Source organism: Pseudophryne corroboree, chromosome 11 (assembly GCF_028390025.1).
Source record: "Pseudophryne corroboree isolate aPseCor3 chromosome 11, aPseCor3.hap2, whole genome shotgun sequence".
Taxonomy (NCBI): Eukaryota; Metazoa; Chordata; class Amphibia; order Anura; family Myobatrachidae; genus Pseudophryne; species Pseudophryne corroboree.
In genome coordinates, this window is record NC_086454.1 from 327645568 (window position 1) to 327672846 (window position 27279).

Genomic DNA, 27279 nt, shown 5'->3' on the forward strand with positions numbered 1-27279 from the left:
ACCCCGCATGTCAGTACCGCCCCCCCCCCCCCTCACAGCGGTGATGCCTTTGCACTTCTAGAGTAGCTCCAGACCAGCGCAGCTTTAGCGTACTAGCCGGGAGCTACTCATCGCTCCCTTGCCCGCAGCGGCTGCGTGTGACGTCACGCAGCCACTGTAGGCTGCCCCCGTTTGGTCCAGCCACGCCTACGTTGGCCGGACTGCACCCACGAAACGGCGGCCAAATGCTGCCGTCCCGCCCAGCGACCGCCTTTGCCTATCAATCAAGCAGAGGCGATCGTAGCGGCCCGGCGGCCTCCGCCCGTCTGACATGTGCCGGCGCACTGCGGCACCGGCGCAGTTCTGACCCGATTGCACCGCTGCGATAAACTACAGCGTGCGATCGGGTCAGAATGACCCCCATAGGGCCTTGCTGACTGTCCTATGGCTGGTTGGCATTATAGCAGAGAGACCCTACACAATGTGGCCCACTTGCCCTATTATAGTGGCACCTACGTGGATAATTTGGGGGAGACCCTACGCCTTTTGTCTTTGCAATTTTGCAAATACCAGCCTATGCTGAAATGCTGGTGCTGGTTTTAATTGGGGGTGGGGGGACCTATGAATTTTTTATTTGTTTTAAAAACAAAAAAACTCACTTGTGTTGGCGCTGTGTGGTCTTATGATCTGACTCATATAGCTGGCAGCTTGGAGAACCAGTTAACATGCTATCCCATAACTTAGGAGTTGCTGAGAATTTGCACTCTCCCAACCGGTACATTTCCTGCCATTGTGAAAACTTTCTTTTTTGATACCACAATATGATATACAGTATCATATTGTCTATATTTGCCAAATGCTATAGGTACATACATTCATTAAAGCCTTTACATTGCATTTCCAATTCCATGTAGTACAATTACAGTACATACAGCAGATAGTATTGTAACCAGTTATTGTTATCATTGATCAACTATGTCTAAACTGGAGGTTGGTTCTGTCAGTGCCGTAACTAGACATTTTAGCGCTGTGTGCAAGAAACAGCACCAGCCCCTCTTACCTTATTTAAAATAGGGTCAGTGAGCATCAAAAATATAAGGGCATGGCTTCATGAGGAAGGGGCGTGGCCACAATATAATACCAATTCATGTTACGCAGCACAGTAGTCGCCATTATTAAAATTATGCCACACAGTAGCGCCACTACACCAGGTAGGGCCCCTTTTCCACATTACACCAGGTAGAGTCCCCTTTTTACGCATTGCGACAGGCAGAGTCCCTTTTTTACACATTATGGCAGGCAGTGCCGTAACTAGACATTTTGGTGCCCTGTGCCAAAAAGAAAATTGGTGCCCCCCGCTCCATACTTAAAATAGGGCAGTGTGCACCAAAGGCGCGCGTCAAAAATATAGGGACGAGGCTTTACGGGGAAGGGGTGTGACCACAGAATAGTACCAATTCACATTACACCACACCGTAAAATCCGTTAGTCACATTACACTGTGCAGTAGCGTCCGTCGGTCACATTACACGATACAGTAGCGTCCGTCAGTCACATTACCAAGCGACCGCCAGCCACAATACACGACACAGTAGCGTCCGCCAGCCACATTACACGATACAGTAGCGTCCGCCAGCCACATTACACCACACAGTAAAATCTGTTAGTCACATTACACTGTGCAGTAGCGTCCGTCGGTCACATTACACGATACAGTAGCATCCGTCAGTCACATTACCAAGCGACCGCCAGCCACAATACACAACACAGTAGCGTCCGCCAGCCACATTACACGACACAGTAGCGACCGCCAGCCACATTACACGACACAGTAGCGACCGCCAGCCACATTACACGACACAGTAGCGACCGCCAGCCACATTACACGACACAGTAGCGACCGCCAGCCACATTACACGACACAGTAGCGACCGCCAGCCACATTACACGACACAGTAGCGACCGCCAGCCACATTACACGACACAGTAGCGACCGCCAGCCACATTACACGACACAGTAGCGACCGCCAGCCACATTACACGACACAGTAGCGACCGTCAGTCACATTACCAAGCGACCGCCAGCCACATTACACGACACAGTAGCGACCGCCAGCCACATTACACGACACAGTAGCGTCCGCCAGCCACATTACACGACACAGTAGCGTCCGCCAGCCACATTACACGACACAGTAGCGTCCGCCAGCCACATTACACGACACAGTATTACCCCTTACACACATTCCGTCAGGTAGAGAGTGTGTGTGTATGTGTGTGTCTGTATGTATGAAGAGAGTGAGTGAGAGTGTGTTGCGTCCCCCTTCCCCTACTCAGAAATGAACTATTGCACTACTTACATATTAGAGATGAGCGCCTGAAATTTTTCGGGTTTTGTGTTTTGGTTTTGGGTTCGGTTCTGCGGCCGTGTTTTGGGTTCGAACGCGTTTTGGCAAAACCTCACCGAATTTTTTTTGTCGGATTCGGGTGTGTTTTGGATTCGGGTGTTTTTTTCCAAAAACACTAAAAAACAGCTTAAATCATAGAATTTGGGGGTCATTTTGATCCCAAAGTATTATTAACCTCAAAAACCATAATTTACACTCATTTTCAGTCTATTCTGAATACCTCACACCTCACAATATTATTTTTAGTCCTAAAATTTGCACCGAGGTCGCTGTGTGAGTAAGATAAGCGACCCTAGTGGCCGACACAAACACCGGGCCCATCTAGGAGTGGCACTGCAGTGTCACGCAGGATGTCCCTTCCAAAAAACCCTCCCCAAACAGCACATGACGCAAAGAAAAAAAGAGGCGCAATGAGGTAGCTGTGTGAGTAAGATTAGCGACCCTAGTGGCCGACACAAACACCGGGCCCATCTAGGAGTGGCACTGCAGTGTCACGCAGGATGGCCCTTCCAAAAAACCCTCCCCAAACAGCACATGACGCAAAGAAAAAAAGAGGCGCAATGAGGTAGCTGTGTGAGTAAGATTAGCGACCCTAGTGGCCGACACAAACACCGGGCCCATCTAGGAGTGGCACTGCAGTGTCACGCAGGATGGCCCTTCCAAAAAACCCTCCCCAAACAGCACATGACGCAAAGAAAAAAAGAGGCGCAATGAGGTAGCTGACTGTGTGAGTAAGATTAGCGACCCTAGTGGCCGACACAAACACCGGGCCCATCTAGGAGTGGCACTGCAGTGTCACGCAGGATGTCCCTTCCAAAAAACCCTCCCCAAACAGCACATGACGCAAAGAAAAAAAGAGGCGCAATGAGGTAGCTGTGTGAGTAAGATTAGCGACCCTAGTGGCCGACACAAACACCGGGCCCATCTAGGAGTGGCACTGCAGTGTCACGCAGGATGGCCCTTCCAAAAAACCCTCCCCAAACAGCACATGACGCAAAGAAAAACAGAGGCGCAATGAGGTAGCTGTGTGAGTAAGATTAGCGACCCTAGTGGCCGACACAAACACCGGGCCCATCTAGGAGTGGCACTGCAGTGTCACGCAGGATGTCCCTTCCAAAAAACCCTCCCCAATCAGCACATGATGCAAAGAAAAAGAAAAGAAAAAAGAGGTGCAAGATGGAATTGTCCTTGGGCCCTCCCACCCACCCTTATGTTGTATAAACAAAACAGGACATGCACACTTTAACCAACCCATCATTTCAGTGACAGGGTCTGCCACACGACTGTGACTGATATGACGGGTTGGTTTGGACCCCCCCCAAAAAAGAAGCAATTAATCTCTCCTTGCACAAACTGGCTCTACAGAGGCAAGATGTCCACCTCATCTTCACCCTCCGATATATCACCGTGTACATCCCCCTCCTCACAGATTATCAATTCGTCCCCACTGGAATCCACCATCTCAGCTCCCTGTGTACTTTGTGGAGGCAATTGCTGCTGGTCAATGTCTCCGCGGAGGAATTGATTATAATTCATTTTAATGAACATCATCTTCTCCACATTTTCTGGATGTAACCTCGTACGCCGATTGCTGACAAGGTGAGCGGCGGCACTAAACACTCTTTCGGAGTACACACTTGTGGGAGGGCAACTTAGGTAGAATAAAGCCAGTTTGTGCAAGGGCCTCCAAATTGCCTCTTTTTCCTGCCAGTATAAGTACGGACTGTGTGACGTGCCTACTTGGATGCGGTCACTCATATAATCCTCCACCATTCTATCAATGTTGAGAGAATCATATGCAGTGACAGTAGACGACATGTCCGTAATCGTTGTCAGGTCCTTCAGTCCGGACCAGATGTCAGCATCAGCAGTCGCTCCAGACTGCCCTGCATCACCGCCAGCGGGTGGGCTCGGAATTCTGAGCCTTTTCCTCGCACCCCCAGTTGCGGGAGAATGTGAAGGAGGAGATGTTGACAGGTCGCGTTCCGCTTGACTTGACAATTTTGTCACCAGCAGGTCTTTCAACCCCAGCAGACCTGTGTCTGCCGGAAAGAGAGATCCAAGGTAGGCTTTAAATCTAGGATCGAGCACGGTGGCCAAAATGTAGTGCTCTGATTTCAACAGATTGACCACCCGTGAATCCTTGTTAAGCGAATTAAGGGCTGCATCCACAAGTCCCACATGCCTAGCGGAATCGCTCCCTTTTAGCTCCTTCTTCAATGCCTCCAGCTTCTTCTGCAAAAGCCTGATGAGGGGAATGACCTGACTCAGGCTGGCAGTGTCTGAACTGACTTCACGTGTGGCAAGTTCAAAGGGCATCAGAACCTTGCACAACGTTGAAATCATTCTCCACTGCACTTGAGACAGGTGCATTCCACCTACTATATCGTGCTCAATTGTATAGGCTTGAATGGCCTTTTGCTGCTCCTCCAACCTCTGAAGCATATAGAGGGTTGAATTCCACCTCGTTACCACTTCTTGCTTCAGATGATGGCAGGGCAGGTTCAGTAGTTTTTGGTGGTGCTCCAGTTTTCTGTACGTGGTGCCTGTACGCCGAAAGTGTCCCGCAATTCTTCTGGCCACCGACAGCATCTCTTGCACGCCCCTGTCGTTTTTTAAAAAATTCTGCACCACCAAATTCAAGGTATGTGCAAAACATGGGACGTGCTGGAATTGGCCCAGATTTAATGCACACACAATATTGCTGGCGTTGTCCGATGCCACAAATCCACAGGAGAGTCCAATTGGGGTAAGCCATTCCGCGATGATCTTCCTCAGTTGCCGTAAGAGGTTTTCAGCTGTGTGCGTATTCTGGAAAGCGGTGATACAAAGCGTAGCCTGCCTAGGAAAGAGTTGGCGTTTGCGAGATGCTGCTACTGGTGCCGCCGCTGCTGTTCTTGCGGCGGGAGTCCATACATCTACCCAGTGGGCTGTCACAGTCATATAGTCCTGACCCTGCCCTGCTCCACTTGTCCACATGTCCGTGGTTAAGTGGACATTGGGTACAGCTGCATTTTTTAGGACACTGGTGACTCTTTTTCTGAGGTCTGTGTACATTTTCGGTATCGCCTGCCTAGAGAAATGGAACCTAGATGGTATTTGGTACCGGGGACACAGTACCTCCAACAAGTCTCTAGTTGGCTCTGCAGTAATGATGGATACCGGAACCACGTTTCTCACCACCCAGGATGCCAAGGCCTCAGTTATCCGCTTTGCAGTAGGATGACTGCTGTGATATTTCATCTTCCTCGCAAAGGACTGTTGAACAGTCAATTGCTTACTGGAAGTAGTACAAGTGGGCTTACGACTTCCCCTCTGGGATGACCATCGACTCCCAGCGGCAACAACAGCAGCGCCAGCAGCAGTAGGCGTTACACGCAAGGATGCATCGGAGGAATCCCAGGCAGGAGAGGACTCGTCAGAATTGCCAGTGACATGGCCTGCAGGACTATTGGCATTCCTGGGGAAGGAGGAAATTGACACTGAGGGAGTTGGTGGGGTGGTTTGCGTGAGCTTGGTTACAAGAGGAAGGGATTTACTGGTCAGTGGACTGCTTCCGCTGTCACCCAAAGTTTTTGAACTTGTCACTGACTTATTATGAATGCGCTGCAGGTGACGTATAAGGGAGGATGTTCCGAGGTGGTTAACGTCCTTACCCCTACTTATTACAGCTTGACAAAGGGAACACACGGCTTGACACCTGTTGTCCGCATTTCTGGTGAAATACCTCCACACCGAAGAGCTGATTTTTTTGGTATTTTCACCTGGCATGTCAACGGCCATATTCCTCCCACGGACAACAGGTGTCTCCCCGGGTGCCTGACTTAAACAAACCACCTCACCATCAGAATCCTCCTGGTCAATTTCCTCCCCAGCGCCAGCAACACCCATATCCTCCTCATCCTGGTGTACTTCAACACTGACATCTTCAATCTGACTATCAGGAACTGGACTGCGGGTGCTCCTTCCAGCACTTGCAGGGGGCGTGCAAATGGTGGAAGGCGCATGCTCTTCACGTCCAGTGTTGGGAAGGTCAGGCATCGCAACCGACACAATTGGACTCTCCTTGTGGATTTGGGATTTCAAAGAACGCACAGTTCTTTGCGGTGCTTTGCCTTTTGCCAGCTTGAGTCTTTTCAGTTTTCTAGCGAGAGGCTGAGTGCTTCCATCCTCATGTGAAGCTGAACCACTAGCCATGAACATAGGCCAGGGCCTCAGCCGTTCCTTGCCACTCCGTGTGGTAAATGGCATATTGGCAAGTTTACGCTTCTCCTCCGACAATTTTATTTTAGGTTTTGGAGTCCTTTTTTTACTGATATTTGGTGTTTTGGTTTTGACATGCTCTGTACTATGCCATTGGGCATCGGCCTTGGCAGACGACGTTGCTGGCATTTCATCGTCTCGGCCATGACTAGTGGCAGCAGCTTCAGCACGAGGTGGAAGTGGATCTTGATCTTTCCCTAATTTTGGAACCTCAACATTTTTGTTCTCCATATTTTAATAGGCACAACTAAAAGGCACCTCAGGTAAACAATGGAGATGGATGGATTGGATACTAGTATACAATTATGGACGGGCTGCCGAGTGCCGACACAGAGGTAGCCACAGCCGTGAACTACCGCACTGTACTGTGTCTGCTGCTAATATATAGACTGGTTGATAAAGAGATAGTATACTCGTAACTAGTATGTATGTATAAAGAAAGAAAAAAAAAACACGGTTAGGTGGTATATACAATTATGGACGGGCTGCCGAGTGCCGACACAGAGGTAGCCACAGCCGTGAACTACCGCACTGTACTGTGTCTGCTGCTAATATATAGACTGGTTGATAAAGAGATAGTATACTCGTAACTAGTATGTATGTATAAAGAAAGAAAAAAAAAAACCACGGTTAGGTGGTATATACAATTATGGACGGGCTGCCGAGTGCCGACACAGAGGTAGCCACAGCCGTGAACTACCGCACTGTACTGTGTCTGCTGCTAATATATAGACTGGTTGATAAAGAGATAGTATACTCGTAACTAGTATGTATGTATAAAGAAAGAAAAAAAAACCACGGTTAGGTGGTATATACAATTATGGACGGGCTGCCGAGTGCCGACACAGAGGTAGCCACAGCCGTGAACTACCGCACTGTACTGTGTCTGCTGCTAATATATAGACTGGTTGATAAAGAGATAGTATACTCGTAACTAGTATGTATGTATAAAGAAAGAAAAAAAAACCACGGTTAGGTGGTATATACAATTATGGACGGGCTGCCGAGTGCCGACACAGAGGTAGCCACAGCCGTGAACTACCGCACTGTACTGTGTCTGCTGCTAATATATAGACTGGTTGATAAAGAGATAGTATACTCGTAACTAGTATGTATGTATAAAGAAAGAAAAAAAAAACCACGGTTAGGTGGTATATACAATTATGGACGGGCTGCCGAGTGCCGACACAGAGGTAGCCACAGCCGTGAACTACCGCACTGTACTGTGTCTGCTGCTAATATATAGACTGGTTGATAAAGAGATAGTATACTCGTAACTAGTATGTATGTATAAAGAAAGAAAAAAAAACCACGGTTAGGTGGTATATACAATTATGGACGGGCTGCCGAGTGCCGACACAGAGGTAGCCACAGCCGTGAACTACCGCACTGTACTGTGTCTGCTGCTAATATATAGACTGGTTGATAAAGAGATAGTATACTCGTAACTAGTATGTATGTATAAAGAAAGAAAAAAAAACCACGGTTAGGTCACTGGTATATACAATTATGGACGGGCTGCCGAGTGCCGACACAGAGGTAGCCACAGCCGTGAACTACCGCACTGTACTGTGTCTGCTGCTAATATAGACTGGTTGATAAAGAGATAGTATACTACTAATATTATATACTGGTGGTCAGGTCACTGGTCACTAGTCACACTGGCAGTGGCACTCCTGCAGCAAAAGTGTGCACTGTTTAATTTTAATATAATATTATGTACTCCTGGCTCCTGCTATAACCTATAACTGGCACTGCAGTAGTGCTCCCCAGTCTCCCCCACAATTATAAGCTGTGTGAGCTGAGCAGTCAGACAGATATATAATATATATAGATGATGCAGCACACTGGCCTGAGCCTGAGCAGTGCACACAGATATGGTATGTGACTGAGTCACTGTGTGCTGTGTATCGCTTTTTTCAGGCAGAGAACGGATTATAAATAAAAGTGGTGGTCACTGGTCACTATCAGCAAAACTCTGCACTGTACACTACTGAGTACTCCTAATGCTCCCCAAAATTAGTAAATCAAGTGTCTCTCTAATCTATTCTAATTCTAAACGGAGAGGACGCCAGCCACGTCCTCTCCCTATCAATCTCAATGCACGTGTGAAAATGGCGGCGACGCGCGGCTCCTTATATAGAATCCGAGTCTCGCGATAGAATCCGAGCCTCGCGAGAATCCGACAGCGTCATGATGACGTTCGGGCGCGCTCGGGTTAACCGAGCAAGGCGGGAAGATCCGAGTCGCTCGGATCCGTGTAAAAAAAGCTGAAGTTCTGGCGGGTTCGGATTCAGAGAAACCGAACCCGCTCATCTCTATTACATATACATAGCTTGTTCCATCTGCACTGACACTCAGCTGCTGGCTCTGTTTCCTGCAAGTGTCCCTCTCCAGTCCCCACTCTACTGGATGCGCTGGGGGGGGGGACCACGGGAAGCACACTGTCTCTCCATGCTACAGGCATGGTTGCTGGTGCAGGAGGAGTGAGTGGGCGGGGCTTTGGCTGCCCACTCACTGGGACAAGATAGTTACTGTAGCTGCAGCAAGAGAGGGGGACTAAGGAGAGAGCGCACCCTATCTCCATGCTACAGGCATGGTTGCAGTGCAGAAGGAGTGAATGATCGGGGCTTCGGATGCCCACTCACTGGGACAAGATAGTTACTGTAGCTGCAGCCAGAAAGGGGGACTAAGGAGAGAGTGCACCCTGGGGGTCATTCTGACCTGATCGTTTATCGCAGGGCAGTGATCGGGTCGGAATTGCGCATGCGCCACAGTGCGCCAGCGCATGCCGGATGGCCAAAGGGCGTAGTTTCCCTGTAATCGCCTCTGCCTGATTAACAGGCAGAGGCGGTCGCTGGGCGCGAGGGGGTGGCAAGTCGGCGTTTGGCCGCCATTATGGGGGCGCGGTCCAGCCAATGCTGGCATGGTCGGACCGTGCGGGAGCGTTTGCTCCTTTCACTCTACGGAAGCTTTCCTTATCGAGGTCACAAATGACCTTCTCACCACTAAATTATTATTAATATTATTATCCTTTATTTATATGGCGCCACAAGGTTTCCGCAGCGCCCAATTACAGAGTACATATCCAAATAATCTAAACCGGAAAACAGCAACTTACAGTTGACGACAGAATAGGACAAGTACAGGGTAAATAAACATAGCTACATCAGCATATAACACTGAAATAAGTATCAGGTGGCAGAGGACTGCTGGATTTGGTGCAGTTGAAGATTATTAAAGTAAGAAAAAGGATAAGCACATGAGGGAAGAGGGCCCTGCTCGTGAGAGCTTACATTCTAAAGGTGAGGGGTAGACAGACGGGTGACACAGATGGGGTACATAGAGAGCGTGGAACAGAGGGTTAGGATGAGATTTGGCTGGGTTTGGTGATGAAGTGGGTCTTGAGAGCCTGTATTAAGTTTTGTAGAGAGGTGGAGAGTCTGAGGGGGAGAGGTAGGGAATTCCAGAGAAATGGAGCAGCACATGAAAAATCTTGGAGGTTGGAGTGGGATGAAGTAATCAATAGGCAGGAGAGTCGGCGTGCATTAGCAGAGCGAAGAGGATGGGTGGGAGTGTAAAGGGAGATAAGGTCAGGGATGTAGATGGGAGAGGAGTGGGTGTGGGCTTTGTAAGTGAGTGTGAGAAGCTTGAACTGGATTCTGAAAGGGAAGGGGAGCCAGTGAAGAGAGGAGAGGTGGACGTAGTGCGTTTGGTGAGGAAAATGAGCCGGGTGGCAGCATTGAGGATAGATTGGAGTGGAGAGAGGTATTTGTCAGGGATGCCAGTCAGGAGGAGATTACAGTAGTCCAGTCTGGAGATGACCAGTGAGTGGATAAGAGTCTTAGTAGCATCTTGGGTCAGAAAGGGTCTGATCCTGGAAATATTTTTTAGATGAAAACGGAAGGTTGGCAGAGGTGCTGATTGTGTGGTTTGAAGGAGAGGGAGGAGTCAAGGATTACTCCAAGACTTGGGGGCTAGAGGAGATAGTAGTGCCATCAATAGATAATGAGATTGTAGGAGGTGAGGTTATGCGGGAGGGAAGGAAGATGATCAGCTCGGTCTTAGACATGTTAAGTTTTAGAAAGCGCTGGGACATCCAAACAGAGATAGCCGAGAGACAGTTGGAGATACGAGTGAGGAGAGAATGGGAGAGATTTGAAGAGGAAAGAGTTGGAGAGAGTGTTTGGATGAAGGGTAGGTTTTTAAGAATAGGAGAGATGAGTGCATGCTTGAAGGCAGAGGGGACAGTGTCTGATGAGAGGGAGAGATTGAGAAGGTGGGAAAGATGGGAACAGGCAGGAGAGAGGTAGTGGAGGAGGCGGGAGGGGATAGGGTCAAGTGGGAGGTGGTGAGGGGACAGGAACAAATGAGAGCCATGACTTCCTCACCAGATGCATGGGAGAAAGTTGTCAGAGTTGGTGAGAAGAATGAGGAAGGGTGGTAAGGGATGGGAGGAGGCTGGTTGCTGATGGTCTGGTATGATGTGATGTCCTGACGTATGGAGTCAATTTTGGATGTGAAGTAAGTGGCAAAGTCAAGAGCAGAGAGTGAGGAAGGGAGACGTGGTGGAGGAGGGCAGAGGAGTGAGTTGAGAGTGGCAAAGAGGAGCCGGGGGTTGGAAGACTGGGAAGAGATGAGGTTCTTGAAGTATGACTGTTTAGCAAGAGAAAGGGCAGCACTGAAGGATGAGAGCATAAGTTTGAAATGGAGGAAGTCTGCCTTAGAGCGCGATTTCCTCCAGTGTCGCTCAGCAGTACGTGAGCATTTTTGCACATTTGCACAGGGTTGAGGTGTTAATTTACGAGGGTGAATAGTGATTGGTGGAGCAACAGAGTTAAGAGCAGAAGTAAGGGATGATTGTATATGGAAGTGGCTTGTTCAGGGCATGAGAGAGAGAGAGAATAGGAGAGAGAAGTGAGTCAAATAGGGAGGAAAGGAATGTAGTGTCAATAGCCTCAATGTTACGCTTAGTGATGGTAGCATTAGGACAGCCGTGGCCAACCTGTGGCTCTTGAGCCGCATGCGGCTCTTTCTTTATTCAAATGTGGCTCCCGACACTCAGTCACCTGACCACAACAGATCCTGGAAACTGGTGCACTCCAACCAGACACACAGCAGCACTATGGCGACTGAAAACTGGGGAGCCAGATACTGGGCTGTAGTGAAATATAAGGGTGGGCTGGAGTGACACAAGGCGGAGCTAGCTGGAGTGACACAGAAGGATCCTGGCAGGAGAGACATAATGGTGGAGCTGACTGGAGTGATATAGGAGCCTGGTGCTGGCAGGAGTGACACAATGGGAAGCTGGCTGGAGTGACAAAGGAGAATCCTGGCAGGAGAGACACAATGGGGAGCTGACAGGAGTGACACAGGAGGGTGCTGGCTGGAGTGACACATTGACACATGGGGGAGCTGGCTGGAGTGACACATGGAGGAGCTGAAGTGTATTATGTGAATATGGCTTTTTCAATATATTTTATGTAGATCTGGAATTTTTAATTATTTTATGCGGAAGTGTCTTTTTCAAAGTATTTTATGTTGATTCTGGCTTTAAAATGTATTTTATGTGGATCTGGCATTTTCATTGTATTTTATACCAGGGGTGTGGCCTAGCAGGCCCAAGGTCACACCCCATTTTTGCACATGCGCCTTCGGCTTGATGTCGGCTCTTTAACGTACCTAACAAGATTTTTTAGCTCTTTGTCTCTGACTGGTTGGCCATCCCTGCGTTAGGAGGTAGAGATGGGGAAGCAGAGAGAGAGAGATAGGTTAAAGGAGAGTAGGTGGTGGTCAGAGAGGGGAAATGGGGAGTTGGAAAAAACGAGATTTATGGTAAGAACTTACCTTTGTTAAATCTATTTCTGCGAGGTACACTGGGCTCCACAAGGATTGGACAATGGGGTGTAGAGTAGGATCTTGATCCGAGGCACCAACAGGCTCAAAGCTTTGACTGTTCCCAGAATGCACAGCACTGCCTCCTATATCACCCCGCCTCCCTGCACAGGAGCTCAGTTTTTAGTTAACCAGCCCAATGCAGTAGCATGAAAAGAGACGACAACGGTTAGTAGCCACATACACCACACTCTCACGACAAGAGAAGTGTCAGCGGCTAATGCCATACCAACCCAAAGAAGCTAAGTGAGTCAGAGTGGGCACCTTGTGGAGTCCAGTGTACCTCGCAGAAAGAGATTTAACAAAGGTAAGTTCTTACCATAAATCTCGTTTTCTGCTGCGGGGTACACTGGGCTCCACAAGGATTGGACAATGGGGATGTCCTAAAGCAGTTCCTTATGGGAGGAGACGCACTGTAGCGGGCACAAGGACCCGGCGTCCAAAGGAAGCATCCTGGGAAGCGGCAGTATCGAAGGCATAGAACCTTATGAACTTGTTCCCGGAGGACCACGTAGCCGCCTTGCACAATTGTTCAAGGGTCGCACCACGTTGGGCCGCCCAAGAAGGTCCAACAGACCGAGTAGAATGGGCCGTAATGTGAGCAGGAGCTGATAGACCAGCCTTCACATAAGCATGTGCAATCACCATTCTAATCCATCTGGCCAAGGTCTGCTTGTGAGCAGGCCAGCCACGTTTGTGAAATCCAAACAAAACAAAGAGAGAATCAGATTTTCGAACAGAAGCAGTTCTCTTCACGTAGATACGGAGAGCCCGTACCACATCCAAAGACCTCTCTTTGGGAGACAGATCAGGAGAGACAAGGGCCGTAACCACAATCTCCTGATTAAGGTGGAACGAAGAAACCACCTTAGGTAAATATCCGGGACGAGTCCTAAGAACCGCCCGGTCACGGTGAAAAATCAGATATGGGGAACTACAAGACAAGGCACCCAGATCCGACACTCTTCTAGCAGAGGCAACAGCCAGCAAGAACACCACCTTAAGGGAAAGCCATTTAAGGTCAGCTGAACCCAGGGGTTCAAACGGAGGCTACTGCAATGCCTCCAAAACCACGACAAGTCCCAAGGAGCCACAGGCGGGACATAGGGAGGTTGGATATGCAACACACCCTGAGTGAAAGTATGAACATCAGGTAAAGTCGCAATTTTTCTCTGAAACCACACCGACAAGGCAGAAATATGAACCTTGAGGGAGGCCAGACGCAGGCCTAAATCTAGGCCCTGCTGCAGAAAAGCCAAAAGTTTGGCTGTACTAAACTTGGAAGCGTCATAATTATTAGATGCGCACCAAACAAAGTAGGAATGCCAGACCCTATAGTAAATCCGCGCAGAAGCCGGTTTCCGGGGCCGCAACATAGTTTTAATGACCTCTTCAGAAAAACCCTTAGCCCTCAAGACGGAAGCTTCAAGAGCCACGCCGTCAAAGACAGCTGGGCTAGGTCCTGGTAGACACAGGGGCCCTGAACGAGGAGGTCTGGGCGTTGTGGAAGCAGAAGTGGACACTCTGATGATAGGCCTTGCAGGTCTGAGAACCAGTGCCGTCTGGGCCACGCCGGAGCTATGAGAAGCAGATTTCCTTTTTCTTGCTTGAACTTCCGAATTACCCTGGGCAGGAGTGACACCGGAAGGAACACGTACAGCAGCCGAAACCTCCACGGCACCGCCAGCGCATCCACGAATGCTGCTTAGGAGGATCCCTTGTTCTTGCTCCGAAGACCGGAACCTTGTGATTGTGTCGAGACGCCATCAGATCTACATCTGGAAGATCCCACTTTTCCACTAGGAGTTGAAACACTTCTGGATGGAGGCTCCACTCGCCGGCATGCACGTCCTGACGACTGAGAAAGTCTGCTTCCCAATTCAGGACTCCCGGAATGAATATTGCTGATATGGCCGGTAGATGGCGTTCCGCCCAACGTAGAATCCGTGAGACTTCCTTCATTGCTGAACGGCTTCGAGTGCCGCCTTGATGATTTATGTAAGCCACAGTGGTGGTGTTGTCCGACTGTATTTGAACAGGACGGTTCTGAATTAAATGCTGGGCCAGGTTCAACGCATTGAATTCCAGAATGTTGATCGAGAGGAGAGACTCCTCCTTGGTCCACCGACCCTGAAGGGAGTGTTGCTCCAGCACCGCGCCCCAACCTCTTAGACTGGCATCTGTCGTCAACAGGACCCAGTTGGATATCCAGAAGGGACGGCCCCTGCACAACTGTTGGTCCCGGAGCCACCAAAGTAGCGACAGACGGACTTCCGAAGTCAATGAGATCATGTGAGACCTGATCCGGTGAGGCAGGCCGTCCCACTTGGCTAGAATCAGCCTCTGGAGGGGGCGAGAATGGAATTGAGCATACTCCACCATGTCGAATGCTGAGACCATGAGGCCCAGCACCTGCATTGCCGAATGTATCGACACTTGCGGACGAGAAAGGAAGCAACGAATCCTGTCCTGAAGCTTCAGGACTTTCTCCTGAGACAAGAACAACCGCTGGTTGTGAGTGTCCAATAATGCTCCCAGGTGCACCATGCTCTGAGCAGGGACCAGGGAGGATTTCTTCCAGTTGATGAGCCACCCGTGGGCTTGTAGAAACCAGACCATCATATCCAGATGACACAGGAGAAGTTCTGGGGAATTTGCCAGGATTAACAAGTCGTCCAGGTACGGTAGTATCCTGACCCCTTGACGGCGGAGTACCACCGTCATCACCGCCATTACTTTGGTGAAGACTCGCGGAGCCGTTGTCAAACCAAAAGGTAACGCCCGAAACTGGTAATGAAGGTTGCCAATAGCGAACCTCAGGTATTGCTGATGTGACGCTGCTATAGGAATATGCAGGTAAGCATCCTGTATATCCAGGGAGACCATGTAGTCCCCAGGTTCCAAGGCTAGAACTATAGAGCGAAGGGTTTCCATACGGAACTTGGAAACCTTCACAAACCTGTAAAATGCCTTGAGGTTGAGAATGGGCCGGGAGGACCCATTCGGTTTCGGGACTAGAAACAGCGGAGAATAGTACCCCCGGCCCCTCTGAGCAAGAGGCACCTGTACTACTAGAGATGAGCGGGTTCGGTTCCTCGGAATCCGAACCCGCCCGAACTTCATTTTTTTTTACACGGGTCCGAGCGACTCGGATCTTCCCGCCTTGCTCGGTTAACCCGAGCGCGCCCGAACGTCATCATCCCGCTGTCGGATTCTCGCGAGGCTCGGATTCTATCGCGAGACTCGGATTCTATATAAGGAGCCGCGCGTCGCCGCCATTTTCACACGTGCATTGAGATTCATAGGGAGAGGACGTGGCTGGCGTCCTCTCCGTTTATAGAGAAGAGAGTGAGACTAGAGTAGAGAGAGACACAGTAGTAATTTTGGGGAGCATTAGGAGGAGTACTACTACTTGCTGAAGTGATAGATAGATAGTGTGACTGTATAATGTATATCTGACTTGTGGGGGAGACACTGACAGTGGGGAGCAGTTAGAGTCTGAGAGCAGGACTCAGGAGTACATATAACGTACAGTGCACACTTTTGCTGCCAGAGTGCCACACTGCCATTGTGACCACACTGACCACCAGTATAATATATATTGTGATTGTCTGCTTAGGAGTACTACTTGCAAGTTGCTGATAGTGTGACCAGTGACCTGACCACCAGTTTAATAATCACCACCAGTTTAATATATATATATATATATATATATATATATATATAAAATTGTATATAATATATATATAATATTGTATACCACCTAGCACCTACCCGTGTTTTTTTTTTTTTTTTCTTCTTCTTTATACATACTACTATAGTAGCTTACTGTAGCAGTCTGCGGTGCTGCTGAGCTGACAGTGTCCAGCAGGTCCGTCATCAGTCATTACATAATAAATATATATACCTGTCCGGCTGCAGTACTAGTGATATTATATATATATTGATTTCATCTCATTATCATCCAGTCTATATTAGCAGCAGACACAGTACGGTAGTCCACGGCTGTAGCTACCTCTGTGTCGGCAGTCGCTCGTCCATCCATAATTGTATACCACCTACCCGTGGTTTTTTTTTTTCTTTCTTCTTTATACATACTACTATAGTAGCTTACTGTAGCAGTCTGCGGTGCTGCTGAGCTGACAGTGTCCAGCAGGTCCGTCATCAGTCATTACATAATAAATATATCTACCTGTCCGGCTGCAGTACTAGTGTGATATTATATATATATATATATATATATATATATATATATTGATTTCATCTCATTATCATCCAGTCTATATTAGCAGCAGACACAGTACGGTAGTCCACGGCTGTAGCTACCTCTGTGTCGGCAGTCGCTCGTCCATCCATAATTGTATACCACCTACCCGTGGTTTTTTTTTTCTTTCTTCTTTATACATACTACTATAGTAGCTTACTGTAGCAGTCTGCGGTGCTGCTGAGCTGACAGTGTCCAGCAGGTCCGTCATCAATCATTACATAATAAATATATCTACCTGTCCGGCTGCAGTACTAGTGTGATAATATATATATATATATATATATATATATATTGATTTCATCTCATTATCATCCAGTCTATATTAGCAGCAGACACAGTACGGTAGTCCACGGCTGTAGCTACCTCTGTGTCGGCAGTCGCTCGTCCATCCATAATTGTATACCACCTACCCGTGGTTTTTTTTTTCTTTCTTCTTTATACATACTACTATAGTAGCTTACTGTAGCAGTCTGCGGTGCTGCTGAGCTGACAGTGTCCAGCAGGTCCGTCATTAGTCATTACATAATAAATATATCTACCTGTCCGGCTGCAGTACTAGTGTGATATTATATATATATATATTGATTTCATCTCATTATCATCCAGTCTATATTAGCAGCAGACACAGTACGGTAGTCCACGGCTGTAGCTACCTCTGTGTCGGCAGTCGCTCGTCCATCCATAATTGTATACCACCTACCCGTGTTTTTTTTTTTCTTTCTTCTTTATACATACTACTATAGTAGCTTACTGTAGCAGTCTGCGGTGCTGCTGAGCTGACAGTGTCCAGCAGGTCCGTCATCAGTCATTACATAATAAATATATATACCTGTCCGGCTGCAGTGCTAGTGATATTATATATATATATATATATATATATATATATATATATTGATTTCATCTCATTATCATCCAGTCTATATTAGCAGCAGACACAGTACGGTAGTCCACGGCTGTAGCTACCTCTGTGTCGGCAGTCGCTGGTCCATCCATAAGTATACTAGTATCCATCCATCTCCATTGTTTACCTGAGGTGCCTTTTAGTAGTGCCTATTAAAATATGGAGAACAAAAATGTTGAGGTTCCAAAATTAGGGAAAGATCAAGATCCACTTCCACCTCGTGCTGAAGCTGCTGCCACTAGTCATGGCCGAGACGATAAAATGCCAGCAACGTCGTCTGCCAAGGCCGATGCCCAATGTCATAGTACAGAGCATGTAAAATCCAAAACACCAAATATCAGTAAAAAAAGGACTCCAAAATCTAAAATAAAATTGTCGGAGGAGAAGCGTAAACTTGCCAATATGCCATTTACCACACGGAGTGGCAAGGAACGGCTGAGGCCCTGGCCTATGTTCATGGCTAGTGGTTCAGCTTCACATGAGGATGGAAGCACTCAGCCTCTCGCTAGAAAAATGAAAAGACTCAAGCTGGCAAAAGCACCGCAAAGAACTGTGCGTTCTTCGAAATCCCAAATCCACAAGGAGAGTCCAATTGTGTCGGTTGCGATGCCTGACCTTCCCAACACTGGACGTGAAGAGCATGCGCCTTCCACCATTTGCACGCCCCCTGCAAGTGCTGGAAGGAGCACCCGCAGTCCAGTTCCTGATAGTCAGATTGAAGATGTCAGTGTTGAAGTACACCAGGATGAGGAGGATATGGGTGTTGCTGGCGCTGGGGAGGAAATTGACAAGGAGGATTCTGATGGTGAGGTGGTTTGTTTAAGTCAGGCACCCGGGGAGACACCTGTTGTCCGTGGGAGGAATATGGCCGTTGACATGCCTGGTGAAAATACCAAAAAAATCAGCTCTTCGGTGTGGAAGTATTTCAACAGAAATGCGGACAACATTTGTCAAGCCGTGTGTTGCCTTTGTCAAGCTGTAATAAGTAGGAGTAAGGACGTTAACCACCTCGGAACATCCTCCCTTATACGTCACCTGCAGCGCATTCATAATAAGTCAGTGACAAGTTCAAAAACTTTGGGCGACAGCGGAAGCAGTCCACTGACCAGTAAATCCCTTCCTCTTGTAACCAAGCTCACGCAAACCACCCCACCAACTCCCTCAGTGTCAATTTCCTCCTTCCCCAGGAATGCCAATAGTCCTGCAGGCCATGTCACTGGCAATTCTGACGATTCCTCTCCTGCCTGGGATTCCTCCGATGCATCCTTGCGTGTAACGCCTACTGCTGCTGGCGCTGCTGTTGTTGCTGCTGGGAGTCGATGGTCATCCCAGAGGGGAAATCGTAAGACCACTTTTACTACTTCCACCAAGCAATTGACTGTCCAACAGTCCTTTGCGAGGAAGATGAAATATCACAGCAGTCATCCTGCTGCAAAGCGGATAACTGAGGCCTTGGCATCCTGGGTGGTGAGAAACGTGGTTCCGGTATCCATCATTACTGCAGAGCCAACTAGAGACTTGTTGGAGGTACTGTGTCCCCGGTACCAAATACCATCTAGGTTCCATTTCTCTAGGCAGGCGATACCGAAAATGTACACAGACCTCAGAAAAAGAGTCACCAGTGTCCTAAAAAATGCAGCTGTACCCAATGTCCACTTAACCACGGACATGTGGACAAGTGGAGCAGGGCAGGGTCAGGACTATATGACTGTGACAGCCCACTGGGTAGATGTATGGACTCCCGCCGCAAGAACAGCAGCGGCGGCACCAGTAGCAGCATCTCGCAAACGCCAACTCTTTCCTAGGCAGGCTACGCTTTGTATCACCGCTTTCCAGAATACGCACACAGCTGAAAACCTCTTACGGCAACTGAGGAAGATCATCGCGGAATGGCTTACCCCAATTGGACTCTCCTGTGGATTTGTGGCATCGGACAACGCCAGCAATATTGTGTGTGCATTAAATCTGGGCAAATTCCAGCACGTCCCATGTTTTGCACATACCTTGAATTTGGTGGTGCAGAATTTTTTTAAAAACGACAGGGGCGTGCAAGAGATGCTGTCGGTGGCCAGAAGAATTGCGGGACACTTTCGGCGTACAGGCACCACGTACAGAAGACTGGAGCAACACCAAAAACGCCTGAACCTGCCCTGCCATCATCTGAAGCAAGAAGTGGTAACGAGGTGGAATTCAACCCTATATATGCTTCAGAGGTTGGAGGAGCAGCAAAAGGCCATTCAAGCCTATACAATTCAGCACGATATAGGAGGTGGAATGCACCTGTCTCAAGCGCAGTGGAGAATGATTTCAACGTTGTGCAAGGTTCTGCTGCCCTTTGAACTTGCCACACGTGAAGTCAGTTCAGACCCTGCCAGCCTGAGTCAGGTCATTCCCCTCATCAGGCTTTTGCAGAAGAAGCTGGAGACATTGAAGGAGGAGCTAACACGGAGCGATTCCGCTAGGCATGTGGGACTTGTGGATGGAGCCCTTAATTCGCTTAACAAGGATTCACGGGTGGTCAATCTGTTGAAATCCGAGCACTACATTTTGGCCACCGTGCTCGATCCTAGATTTAAAACCTACCTTGGATCTCTCTTTCCGGCAGACACAAGTCTGCTGGGGTTCAAAGACCTGCTGGTGAGAAAATTGTCAAGTCAAGCGGAACGCGACCTGTCAACATCTCCTACTTCACATTCTCCCGCAACTGGGGGTGCGAGGAAAAGGCTCAGAATTCCGAGCCCACCCGCTGGCGGTGATGCAGGGCAGTCTGGAGCGACTGCTGATGCTGACATCTGGTCCGGACTGAAGGACCTGTCAACGATTACGGACATGTCGTCTACTGTCACTGCATATGATTCTCTCCCCATTGAAAGAATGGCGGAGGATTATATGAGTGACCGCATCCAAGTAGGCACGTCACACAGTCCGTACTTATACTGGCAGGAAAAAGAGGCAATTTGGAGGCCCTTGCACAAACTGGCTTTATTCTACCTAAGTTGCCCTCCCACAAGTGTGTACTCCGAAAGAGTGTTTAGTGCCGCCGCTCACCTTGTCAGCAATCGGCGTACGAGGTTACTTCCAGAAAATGTGGAGAAGATGATGTTCATTAAAATGAATTATAATCAATTCCTCCGTGGAGACATTGACCAGCAGCAATTGCCTCCACAAAGTACACAGGGAGCTGAGATGGTGGATTCCAGTGGGGACGAATTGATAATCTGTGAGGAGGGGGATGTACACGCTGATATATCGGAGGATGATGATGAGGTGGACATCTTGCCTCTGTAGAGCCAGTTTGTGCAAGGAGAGATTAATTGCTTCTTTTTTGGTGGGGGTCCAAACCAACCCGTCATTTCAGTCACAGTCGTGTGGCAGACCCTGTCACTGAAATGATGGGTTGGTTAAAGTGTGCATGTCCTGTTTATACAACATAAGGGTGGGTGGGAGGGCCCAAGGACAATTCCATCTTGCACCTCTTTTTTCTTTAATTTTTCTTTGCGTCATGTGCTGTTTGGGGAGGGTTTTTTGGAAGGGCCATCCTGCGTGACACTGCAGTGCCACTCCTAGATGGGCCCGGTGTTTGTGTCGGCCACTAGGGTCGCTTATCTTACTCACACAGCTACCTCATTGCGCCTCTTTTTTTCTTTGCATCATGTGCTGTTTGGGGAGGGTTTTTTGGAAGGGCCATCCTGCGTGACACTGCAGTGCCACTCCTAGATGGGCCCGGTGTTTGTGTCGGCCACTAGGGTCGCTTATCTTACTCACACAGCTACCTCATTGCGCCTCTTTTTTTCTTTGCGTCATGTGCTGTTTGGGGAGTGTTTTTTGGAAGGGCCATCCTGCGTGACACTGCAGTGCCACTCCTAGATGGGCCCGGTGTTTGTGTCGGCCACTAGGGTCGCTTATCTTACTCACACAGCTACCTCATTGCGCCTCTTTTTTTCTTTGCGTCATGTGCTGTTTGGGGAGTGTTTTTTGGAAGGGCCATCCTGCGTGACACTGCAGTGCCACTCCTAGATGGGCCCGGTGTTTGTGTCGGCCACTAGGGTCGCTTATCTTACTCACACAGCTACCTCATTGCGCCTCTTTTTTTCTTTGCATCATGTGCTGTTTGGGGAGTGTTTTTTGGAAGGGCCATCCTGCGTGACACTGCAGTGCCACTCCTAGATGGGCCCGGTGTTTGTGTCGGCCACTAGGGTCGCTTATCTTACTCACACAGCTACCTCATTGCGCCTCTTTTTTCTTTGCGTCATGTGCTGTTTGGGGAGTGTTTTTTGGAAGGGCCATCCTGCGTGACACTGCAGTGCCACTCCTAGATGGGCCCGGTGTTTGTGTCGGCCACTAGGGTCGCTTAGCTTAGTCATCCAGCGACCTCGGTGCAAATTTTAGGACTAAAAATAATATTGTGAGGTGTGAGGTATTCAGAATAGACTGAAAATGAGTGGAAATTATGGTTTTTGAGGTTAATAATACTTTGGGATCAAAATGACCCCCAAATTCTATGATTTAAGCTGTTTTTTAGTGTTTTTTGAAAAAAACACCCGAATCCAAAACACACCCGAATCCGACAATAAAAAATTCGGTGAGGTTTTGCCAAAACGCGGTCGAACCCAAAACACGCCCGCGGAACCGAACCCAAAACCCAAACACAAAACCCGAAAAATTTCAAGTGCACATCTCTATGTACTACGCATCCTGTATCCAGGAGGGTCTGTACCACCGAATGCAGAGTGTTTGCCTTTGTCTGGTCTGACGGGACGTCTGTCTGGCAAAATCGATGAGTGGGTCGGTTTTTGAAGGCTATGGCGTAACCTCGAGTGACGACTTCCCGTACCCAGGCATCTGAGGTGGTCTTCAACCATTCCTGGGTATACCCTAGAAGCCGGCCCCCCACCCTGGGATCCCCCAGGGGGAGGCCCGCCCCATCATGCGGCAGGCTTATCGGTCTTGGAAGCTAGCTGACGGGCAGCCCAGGCTCTTTTGGGCTTCGGCTTACCAGGTTTGGAAGTGCGGGCCTACTTGTGGTCTGACCTTTTGCTTTACCTGAAGGGCGAAAGGGGCAAAAGGACGTACCTTTAGCCTTCGACACAGAAGGAGCGGTATTTGGTAGACAGGCAGTGTTGGCAGTAGCCAAGTCAGCCACTATCTTATTTAAGTCCTCCCCAAACAGAATATCTCCCTTGAAAGGGAGTACCTCCAGGGTTTTTCTAGAGTCCAGATCCACAGACCAGGATCACAGCCACAATATCCGACGAGCCAGGACTGACGTAATAGAGGCCTTGGCTGCTAGGATACCGGCATCTGAAGCCGCCTCTTTAATATAGCGAGAAGCTGTGACAATAGATGACAAGCATTGTCTAGCATGGTCAGAGGAGATTTCAATATCTAACTCCAAGGCCCACGCTTCAATAGCCTCGGCAGCCCATGTAGCTGCAATTGTGGGCCTTTGCGCAGCACCCGTGAGGGTGTAAATCGCTTTCAGACAACCCTCCACACGCTTATCCGTAGGCTCTTTTAGAGACGTGACAGTAGTGACAGGCACAGCTGAGGAAACCACCATCCTAGCCACATGTGAGTCCACTGGAGGAGGCGTTTCCCAATTCTTAGACAGCTCTGGTGCGAGGGGATAGCGAGCCAGCATTTTCTTGTGAGGCACAAACTTCGTACCCGGGTTTTCCCAGGGTTCCTGACATATATCCACTAGGTGGTCAGAGTGAGGTAAAACCTGTTTAACCACCTTCTGACACTTGAACCTATCTGGTTTCTTAGGAGGGACGGATGGCTCGGGATCATCTGTAATCTGTAGAATTAACTTAATAGCCTCCACAAGATCAGGAACATCCACATGTAAACTACCCTCCCCATCAGCCGTATCTGAGTCAGAACCTGTGGGGCCAGTATATGTGCCGTCCTCATCAGACGAGGTGTCAGTGACAGCAGTGGATTGTGAGGAGACAAGCGCTCGCTTAGAGGACCCCTTGGACTTAGGCGAGCGATGGTCAGACTTTTTAGTAGTCAGGGACTGGTTCATCTTCTTTAACTGAGCAGATAAATCGTCCGCCCACGGCGGGTTAGCTGCAGGGACCACATACGGTTGTACCGGCATTGGGGGTCCCATAGGGAGTGTTAGTTTATGAACTAGCATATGCAGAAGCGTGGAAAAAGCGGCCCACAGTGGGTCAGTATGTGCCTCCGTTGCCACAGTCCCACTGGGGGGCAAGGAGCCCCCAGAACCAGAGCCCACAGCTGCTATATTCTCCTCCATATGGATCTGTGGCTTCAGCAACACCGGCAGTGTGTTCAGCCCCAGAACCGTTACCCTCAGAAGCAGACATGATATAACTTGCAGTATGAGGTAACACAGTACAATTATCAGCAGCACGATACCTCTAAACCCAAACCCCTGCGCAGTGTAGTCAGCACTAGCAGAGATAAAGGAGATATATGGTGACTAAATCAGAGAAAAATACGTAATACAGTATATCTTTGTGAAAATCCTATATTAGATAAAACCTGATACACCAAGTCCCCTCAGGTTATAGAATATAGGGATAGCAAGTTGAGTGAAAGACACGAAATGGACAACACTCAGCTATCAGATCCACACACAGATAGTCACAGTTTGTACAATGCAGAAGTTATTACTGACAATAATACTGCACTGGACTAGCTTACACAGCCAGAGCCGGCCTTAGGCATAGGCAAACTAGAAAAAATGCCTAGGGCATTTGGTATGCTTAGGGGCACCAGCAGCTTCTGCTGATTAAAATGATATGCGGCATGCCTATATTCTGTGTGTGACTGCGGCTGTATCTGCATACGAAATGCTACGTTGCAGTGTATTCCTGTAAATCACTGTAATGTAGCATTTCATATGCAGATACAGACACAGCCGCACACAGAATATAGGCATGCTGCATATCATTTTAATCAGCAGAAGCTGCTTGTGCATCCTAGCCACATAGTAATGCAAATATTATGATGCATTTTCATAAACAAAAGGCGACCGACGTTAGCAGAGCTGCCAGCTGACTCATGCCAGGCATCTCCTGCAGAACTAGCGGAGGTGCTAGGGGGCACCAGCCAAAATCTTGCCTAGGGCATCATATTGGTTAGGGCCGGCTCTGTACACAGCTATATAACAATAGATATAACAGTACACAGTAAGAACTGGATGTATATCACAGGGTAATTGTACTATAAAAACCCTGACTAAGTGCACTCTTTCTTACTAACACTGACTAAAAAAGGCAGGTAGAATACTTAAGTGTCATGTAAAGTCACAGCACTGACAACCAGGCGGCTTTACATAGGAGGATTTGCCCAAGCAGTCCCATAAACAGTGAGCTGAGGGATAATGGCTCCGCAGACACTGACAGTGAGTGTGGAAAAGACAGAGATGCAGCTCCAGGGTGGGAACACTTGCTAGAAATGGCGCCCTGGGGCTGGGGGAGGGGCTTCAGGTCTAAGCCTTATCCCCTCTGCTGGCAAAACCACCGGGGACTGTGGGCAATATAAGAATTGGTTTAGAGAGAAAACCTGACCTGCGCCCATGCCCTGGTGATCTAGTGGGATCGCCTGTATCCACAGTGTCCACCGCCAGCACGCGCGGCCCGCCTCCCACTGACCGCGCCGGATCGCGATAAAGACTGGGTCCCGCAAGCGGGACTCACTTACCACCTCCCGAAGCGCGGCCACGCGATCCTGGAGAGCCCCAGCCGTGTGTGTCTAACGTGAAGAAAACCGGAGCCTCCACTGTAGGTACCCGGCAACCAGGGCTCGGGAGTGTACAGCGCTGCTGGGGAGAGCTGGAGCTGCAGCAGTGAATGTCACAAGACATTTACCACCACTGCTGCCCTTGAAGTCTTCACTTTTTACCTCATAAAAAGCTTTTCTTAGGGCTGCTTGGAGCAGCCCCTCTGTTAAGTGCCTGCTTACTGCAGCCCCAACTGACAAACTGAGCTCCTGTGCTGGGAGGCGGGGTGATATAGGAGGCGGCACTGTGCATTCTGGGAACAGTCAAAGCTTTGAGCCTGTTGGTGCCTCGGATCAAGATCCTACTCTACACCCCATTGTCCAATCCTTGTGGAGCCCAGTGTACCCCGCAGCAGAAATCAGAAATATCACAATGCTGAGTGAAGACCAGATCCAGTGAGCTCCCATTCACATGGGAGGGTAAGGAAGTCCACTGAGAGAGACCAAGTGAAGAGGTGAGGTTCAGGAGTTTAGAGGCAGGGGATTGTGTGGGGATATCGATAGGGATGTTGAAATTACCTAGGATAATGGATAATGTCAGAAGAGAGGGTATTGTGTATAAGGAGCACTACTGTGTGTCGTAAAGTGAATTAGGTACACAACTATTTGGTGTAATATGAATCAGGGGCATTACGTGTGGTATAATGTGAATATGATTGTGATACTGTGTGGCGGAATTTGAATTGGGGACACTATCATGTGGCCACGCCCCTTCCATGTGAGACCACGCCCCTTTGGCGAGCAGTGTCCCTTTCTTACATATGGGAGGGATGGCGCAAATTCATTGTTTGCAGGGGGGCGCCGGACAGCCTAGCACCGGCCCTGCCAATAGGCTTTCTATTGACTATTGCTACTGCTCTTGCCATGAAATACTGTAAACCAATATGGCGGCTCGGAAGTTATGTTGCTGTGATCTGGAACCTGCATTGTGCACATATAGATATTGGGGGTCATTCTGAGTTGATCGCTAGCTACATTTGTTCGCAGCGCAGCGATCAGGCTAAAAAAACGGCAGTTCTGCGCATGCGTATGCAGCGCAATGCACACGCGCGTCGTACGGGCACAACGAACGATGTAGTTTTGCACAGGGTCTAGCGAAGCATTTCAGTCGCACTGGTGTGATTGACATGAAGTGGGCGTTTCTGGGTGTCAACTCACCGTTTTCAGGGAGTGTTTGGAAAAACGCAGGCGTGCCAGGAAAAACACAGGCGACATCAAAACAGGAACTGAACAGTCTGAAGTGATCGCAAGTGCTGAGTAGGTTTTGAGCTACTCTGAAACTGCACAAAAAAACTTTGTAGCCGCTCTGCGATCCTTTCGTTCGCACTTCTGCTAAGCTAAAATACACTCCCAGTGGGAGGCGGCATAGCGTTTTCACGGCTGCAAAAAACTGCTAGCGAGGGATCAACTCGGAATGACCACCATTGATCAGTCCCTAAAATATGTTCAAATTTGTCACGAGCAAAAATATTCTTTATTTATTTGACTAAACTCGCTACATCATTATATGATTTAATAAAAGCCGGAGACTCATTTTCTTGGTTTGATCCCTAGCAATCTCACTTGACACATGGTAGTTACAGCGCAGCCCACAGGCTCTTTGCTTGTCATTGTTTTTATGAACCCTGTAGTCACTTTCCTTCCCTCTTACTGTGTGATTGAAAGGATGAAGCCATTATTAGTATTACCTGCCTCCATATAGCCAGTTAATAAAGATAAATTAGCATTATACCATCTCACTTCATAACGCACTTAATAAGCATGCTGTTAATCAGGTTTTTTTTTTTTTAAAGTTCAGTACGGCAAATGCA